Source organism: Macaca mulatta, chromosome 1, assembly GCF_049350105.2.
Source record: "Macaca mulatta isolate MMU2019108-1 chromosome 1, T2T-MMU8v2.0, whole genome shotgun sequence".
Lineage (NCBI taxonomy): Eukaryota > Metazoa > Chordata > Mammalia > Primates > Cercopithecidae > Macaca > Macaca mulatta.
In genome coordinates, this window is record NC_133406.1 from 610423 (window position 1) to 617507 (window position 7085).

Sequence of the window (7085 nt, forward strand, 5' to 3'; positions counted from 1 at the left end):
ATCTAGTTCAGAGTGAAAGTTTGCTGTGAACTCCAATATCTGGGGTTTTTCTTCCCTAGAGAAAATAAACGATTATTTAACTGAATAAACCATTCTTGATACTTCACACTGAAAGGTCTCTGCATAACAGAACATCTTTCCCTTGCTCCCCTGAGGAGAGTGAATCATCCTAACTGCCAATAGTAAGGAGACGTTGACAGCTGACCAAATAATCTCCAGGGAAACAGGGCACCCGGAGGAAGGTCTTCGGAGCCTTACCCTCCTGCCAGTGACTCTCTAAGCATCACTTGTGGTGACTTTCTGAGCAGATGAGGAACGTGCAAGCACCTTTTTAATGCCCCTGTGACGTCCTTGTTTGAGGCTGTAGGTGAGAGGGTTGAGCACGGGTGTGACAGTGGAATAGAGGCTGACACTACCTTGTCCTGCTCGGGGGCGTGGAACGACCGGGGCAGCACGTATGTGTAGAAGGCAGCTCCATAGAAGATGCTAACCACAGTCAAGTGGAAGGAACAGGTGTGAAGGCCTTTCTGCGACCTTCAGCAGAGCGCATGCAGTGGACAGTTAACAAGACGAGGGAGTAGGAGGTGGAGACGATCGAGATGGGGATGAGCAACATGAGGACACAGCAGCTGCACATCCGAGTTTCATACAAGGACGTGTCCACACAGGCCAGTTTGAGAACCGCCGGGATCTCACAGAAAAAATGGTCGATTCTGCAGGAGCCACAGTCAGGGACAGTCATGGTGATGGGAGTGAGCAGAAAGCCAGTGAGGGAGCCACCAAACAGGGCACGAGCAGCCAGCAAGAGACGCATCTTGAGGTCCATCAGGACTGGGTATCTCAGAGGGTTACAGACAGCCACGCAGCGGTCATAGGCCATGAGGCCCGGTAGGAAGAACTCAGACCAATCATGGTCACGTAGCGGAAGATCTGGATGCCACAGGCCCCAAAGGAAATGGTTCTCTAGGAACCACGTCCACCAGGAGCTCTGGGGCAGTGGTGCTGATGAAAAGGGTGTCCATGAGGGGCAGCTGGCCGAGCAGAAAGCACATGGGGGTGTGGAGGTGACAGTCCACCCGAACCAAGAATATCATGACCAAATTTGCAGTTACAGCCGCTGCGAAAACAGCCAAGATCACCGAATACGATCCCCGTAGCCTCACCCTTCACCAGAAGCCCCAGGAGGGTGAAGTCAGGATGACATGTTCGTCATTGATGTGGCCCCACGAGCGTCCCAGGGCAGCGGGAAGACAAGGCCCAGGGAGGAGGCAAGAACACGTTCAAGATGGGAAAGGTCTGCAGTGGAGGTGACACTTCTGAGGGTACCGTCAGGATGAAGCTCCCAGGGTAGAGGCTAGAAAAGAACCAGCAGACCGACATGCGCATCATAAAGCGGAAACCGTGGCTGCATTTCCCCGTCAGAACTGCTGCTTCTGTGTTGTGTCTGTTCATGCTGCTGGAGGTTGTGGTAACCGCATGATACAATTGCTGTGTCCTACACCAAGAACGGGGTTTTAACCATGTCTGTTCTGTCCATGCTGCATTTCTCGTATCCAGGACGTTATCTAGCCCTTAGTAGGGTTAAGTAAATGCTAGTTGGAAAAGCAGGATGCTTGCTTCATTGATTGACAGAATGGATAAAGGGGAGTGAAGTAAATCACTGAGGAAATGAAGGGTTAGGATAACTTTTGGGGCTTCGTGAATAAAACGTTCCCTATGTTTTATTATTTGTATAAGTTTAAGGACGAGTGCAGTGTCATGACATGGATATGTTGCATAGTGGAGTCTTGTCCTTCAGTGTAACTGTAATTCAAATAGCGTAGGTTGTGCTCATATTCATTTCTCACCCTTCGGTCCCCTTTCACCCCCTACTCTTCCAAGTCTTCGATGCCTATTATGCCACCGTGTGTCTAAAAGTTGGGACTCCTCCGTGTTCTTTGCACTGTTTTGCTAACCTTTTTGACGATCTTCAGGTAAGTTAGAGGGTGAAGAAAACTATTTGCAAAAACTCCAGAATTAAATTTTTAAAAAGCAGTTTATGACACTAAGCTGACTCCTTGCTTTGCTCTCCATTGCTCCTGTAGGTTTGGGAAATGGGCAACGAAATTACAAGGAAAGTGTTGGCAGGTTGAAGCTTTGTCACCAGGAGACACAGGAGCAGGGTTCACCAAGCTACATGTCTGCCAGCGTTTACCGGAACTGAGGTCAGAGCTAAACTCAGGCTTAGCTATGGAGATGTATGGGAATGTGACAGCAACAGGCCAGTTTAAGGAGGGATTTTATCTTTAACTTATATCAGGTGGAAGATTCAAATGTTAGACAAAAAGAACCACAAATGTAGTAAAAATTACCACCCTCTGCCCACTAGCCCCCCTCCCCGCACGTCAGGCCTCAGTGGCTTGAGTCAAACATTTATTAAAGGGGGAGCCCTAGGTGCGCGCTGCAAGGCTTTTTCCCCCTTTCACATGTTGCTGGACACCTTGGCTCTGCTATCTAGCGTTGCCAGATTTAGCAAATAAAAGATACAGGATACTCAGCTATGTTTGACTTTCAGATAATCAAAAAATCTGTTTAAGTTCATAATGTACTTACAATCAAAAAAGGGTTCACCATTTATCTGAAATTCAAATTTATCTGGTTGTCCTTTACCATGCTGAATTCATACCTGGTTTCACAAAGGTACCAGAATTGTAATGACCTTGAAAAGTGACCAGTAGAATCAGTACAAATTAATAGAGTCTAAAAAATGTTTATATACTAACATCAAAATTGGGAGTAAGCCAGTTTAATTTCCCTGTGATCGATACATTCAGATTACTGTGAAAGGGGCTAAGGACTGGCCTCTGTCAGGCCTCCCAGAAATACTCCATGGTCAAAACTAAGTCTATGTCAGTGAGTCTTAGCCTCCTGATCTTTTAAATTCTATTCCATTTCCCAAGGATAACTGAACACAAATATTGTCTAAAAATATATTCTGCTAATTCCAAGTCCAAAAATTTAAAACATAACTCCAAAAACTTCCTAGAATCAACCCACACTAAGGAGAAGAGAGCACATCTCTGTCATATTAAACAAATTCAAACATTTTATCCAAAATGTATAAAACACTAAAAACAGGCTGGGTGTGGTGGTTCATGCCTGTGACCCCAGCACTTAGGGAGGCCAAGGATCACTTGAAGCCAGGAGTTTGAGATGAGCCTGGCCTGGGCAACACAGCAGAGCTCGTCTTTATGAAAACATGAACTAGCCAGGCGTGGTGGTGGCACGTCTGTCTCCCAGCAACTCAGGAGGCTGAGCTGGGAGAATTGCTTGAGGCTAGGAGTTTGAGGTTACAGAGAGCTAGGATTGTGCCACTGCACTCCAGCCTGGGTGACAGAGAAGACCCTGTCTCTAAAAACTAAGTAAAACATTTATAACAATTAAACATCTAGAGCATTTCTCGTGTCCATAGCTCGTAGGAGCCTGGCTTAATCCATCGTGACATTTTAATCTGGTTGTTCCACGAACTTTCCCACGCTCTCCCTGCTGTCTCGTGAATCCCCCCGTCTAATCTCAGCACAACCACCAGAGTCACAGTGGGACCCGCATCACGCCACCAGTCACAGTGGGGCCCGCATCACGCCACCAGAGTCACAGTGGGACCCCGCATCACGCCACCAGAGTCACAGTGGGACCCGCATCACACCACCAGAGTCACAGTGGGACCCGCATCACACCACCAGAGTCACAGTGGGACCCGCATCACACCACCAGAGTCACAGTGGGACCCGCATCACGCCACCATAGTCACAGTGGGACCCGCATACCACCACCAGTCACAGTGGGACCCGCATCACGCCACCAGAGTCACAGTGGGACCCCGCATCACGCCACCAGAGTCACAGTGGGACCCGCATACCACCACCAGTCACAGTGGGACCCCGCATCACGCCACCAGAGTCACAGTGGGACCCCGCATCACGCCACCAGTCACAGTGGGGCCCGCATCACGCCACCAGAGTCACAGTGGGACCCCGCATCACGCCACCAGAGTCACAGTGGGACCCGCATCACACCACCAGAGTCACAGTGGGGCCCGCATCACGCCACCAGAGTCACAGTGGGACCCGCATCACACCACCAGAGTCACAGTGGGGCCCGCATCACGCCACCAGAGTCACAGTGGGACCCGCATCACTCCACGCCACTTTCCGCTTGAAACCCTGCTGTTGTGCTTCACATCATGCGTTAAGGCCGGTCACGTTCTGAACGTTTCATCCTCTGAAATCATCTCCTGCCGACTCCAGCCTGTTTGTCCCTGGGCTGCAGCGACGGTCGCTTCCTTGTTTGTTCTCTGTCCCCACTTTGCAAGAGCCCCGAGCCCAGGCCTTTGCGTCTGCTGCTGCCCTGCCTGGGCTCCTCCTCCATCCGTACAAGGCCATCCCCCCCTCCTGTCCTTCGGGGCTTTGCTCAAAAGCCACCTGCTCAGAGGGGCCTATTCTGGTCCTATGACTTTTTCTTCACTTTTCTTCACACCGTCTGACACACTATGCTGTGTTTTGTGTTTATCTCAAGCTGGAAAGTAAACTTCATGTGAATAAGGGGTTTTGCCGATTTTGTTAACTGAACTCTCACCATCTAAAGAAACAACTGGCACATTGTAAATTTTGGTTGAATAAATCGTTTTTAAACACATGCAGCCAGCAAAAAATGCAAATTATTTTTATGCTTTTTAAGATATATCTCCAGAATTCCTTCAAAACACCCCGATTTTATAAAATGTGCTGAAGAAATAATTTTCATGCCAGGCACTTGGTGTTTATCTTCAATGCAAAACAAAGTTGACAAAAATATGGGATCCACCCACATTTGATAAGAAACTTCATTCTAGGAAACAAAGAAATCAAGAGTTTCTAAGATCAGACAGCAATATAACTTTTACTTCTAAATTAGAAAATTTGAGAATTATGCTGTGGTTTAAAATAAATATACCTAGAGTAACTAAGATGTCAGCATAATTCACAAAAAAGGAGGAACTACTCCCCACTTCCTCTGCCTTCTGAATCTGTCCTTGCTATGACAGGTCTTCACTCACGTAGGTATCAATAGGTTGAAATAACTTTGGCTTCAAGTGTTATTACACATCCAGAGATTGTACTATAGATGTTAATAGTTAGAATTCACCTTACGTTAAACAGACAAAAAGAAAATCGTTGTGTATGATTTGTTGCAGAATTCCATCTGCCTTTTATGATTAGAATAGTTGTCTTAAATAATGCCATAGGGCTTAATTTGCTGCTTAAATTGAATGATGCTGTAATCCTTAGTTTAATGTTAAATATAAACCATATGGGCAGAATAATCTTCCGCCTCCAGCAAAGGTCCTCATGTGCTAACGTCTGGAACCAATGAATATGCTCTCTTAAGTGGCAAAGACTTTGCAGGTGTGATGAAGAATTCTGAGATGAGATAGTTCTGAATTCTGCTGTTGGACTCAATGTAAACGCCAAGGCCTTACACGGGAGACACGAGGCAGGAGAGTCAGACGTGATATGAAAACAGGTCGGGTCGGGGGGACTCAGTCGGTCTCCGGGTTTGACGATAGAGGGGACCCCAAGCCAAGGAATGTAGGCGGTCTCTGGAAACTGGAGAGGGCTAGGAAATAAGACTCTCTTACAACCTCGTGGAAAAGGTAGTCCCTTCCCAACATCGTGATTTCAATGCAGCGAGACCAGCTTCCAAATTCTGACCTCCAGGCTGTGATATTATAAAACTTGGTCATTTGGTACCACAGCCATAGGGAACTTCTGTGCCAATAAATGATTTTCTTAGTTTTTAGACAAAATTGAGACGTGTTGCAACAATAAACGGGCCAGCACTTGTGTAGTGCTTACTGGGTCCCAGGCACCACGGCACGGGTGCCAATGTTTCCACCTGCTCCTCACAGCACCTCCACGGGTCCATCACTGGACTTATCCCCATCTCACAGCTGGTAAAACTGAGGCTCGGAAGTCAGATGGGAGAGCTGGACCCAGGCTCAAGGACTCAGCTTTTGTTTTTCATGCTCTCTCTGCCTTAGCTACTCCCCAAAGACAATATCCCTTTGAGCATCACTCAAGTTTACAACCAGCAAAAGAGAAGTTAAACGAATACAGCGTACAAGGCCATAAACACACTCAAGGAAAATTTGAACTTCTGATCACAAGTTGTCAAAGTAATCAAAGTGACAAAAATGAAGTTAATTTTCCAGAAACTCAAAATTCTCCCTAACTCCTGGGCAATTCTCAGTCATTACATGCCTGCCTGCAGGTGTCTGGCTTTATATTGGGGTCTATGAAAAAAAAATTCTTGGGTGTACCCCGAGAAAGGTCTTGCCAATGCCCCTCACACATGTCACTGCTGTGAGACTGCGGAGGACAATGCCCCATTCGACAGGCACGTGTCCAGTCCCACACAGCATTGCCGCTGTTAACACGCAGCCCTGGGCGTTCTATGCCCTGTTGGGATTTCAGATTTGAAGATCTCTAATGTGGCAGAGTTCACCTAAGGGGAGAACAATTCCGATGTCTCTAGCATAAAGACAAGACAAATATATTTAAGGTAACGGATATCTCAATTACATTGATTTGATCTTTACAAATCATATGAATGTATTATATGTACCTTACAAAAAAAGAATAACCCTTGAATATTACAATTGAAATAAATTCATTTCCAAAAAATTACAGAATTTTGAACTGAATTTAAATACTTGTGTAATACACTGAAATGGTACTACAGCGACCCTGTCAATGATTTATGAAACAATTGCCCTTGTATACAACGTTTTCCCGGGTACTGAAGACCACTAATGGGCAGGAGAGATTTTTCAAACAGTTTTAAAAGACAATTCAAAGGGCCAACGCTGTAGTCAGACTTTACTATTCTTATGGTTATGTTTAATTTTGTTGTAACACTAGATCACTTTTTGAGAAGTTCCCTAAAGGTAGGGGCATGAGGGAACTAAGTTACAGGACAGTCTCCCTACTATGGATCGAGGACAGGCATGGGACCATTTTTGATATAATTATTCATGATGGCCTCTTTTGCCAATCAAGTGGTCTTTT

General features: G+C 46.3%; 1 pseudogene; it reads right to left on the bottom strand.

The window, feature by feature from the left end:
* Window positions 1–276: 276 nt before the first annotated feature.
* On the bottom strand, window positions 277–1200 carry LOC100428066 (olfactory receptor 2T11-like; annotated as a pseudogene).
* Between the last annotated feature and the right edge of the window lie 5885 nt (window positions 1201–7085).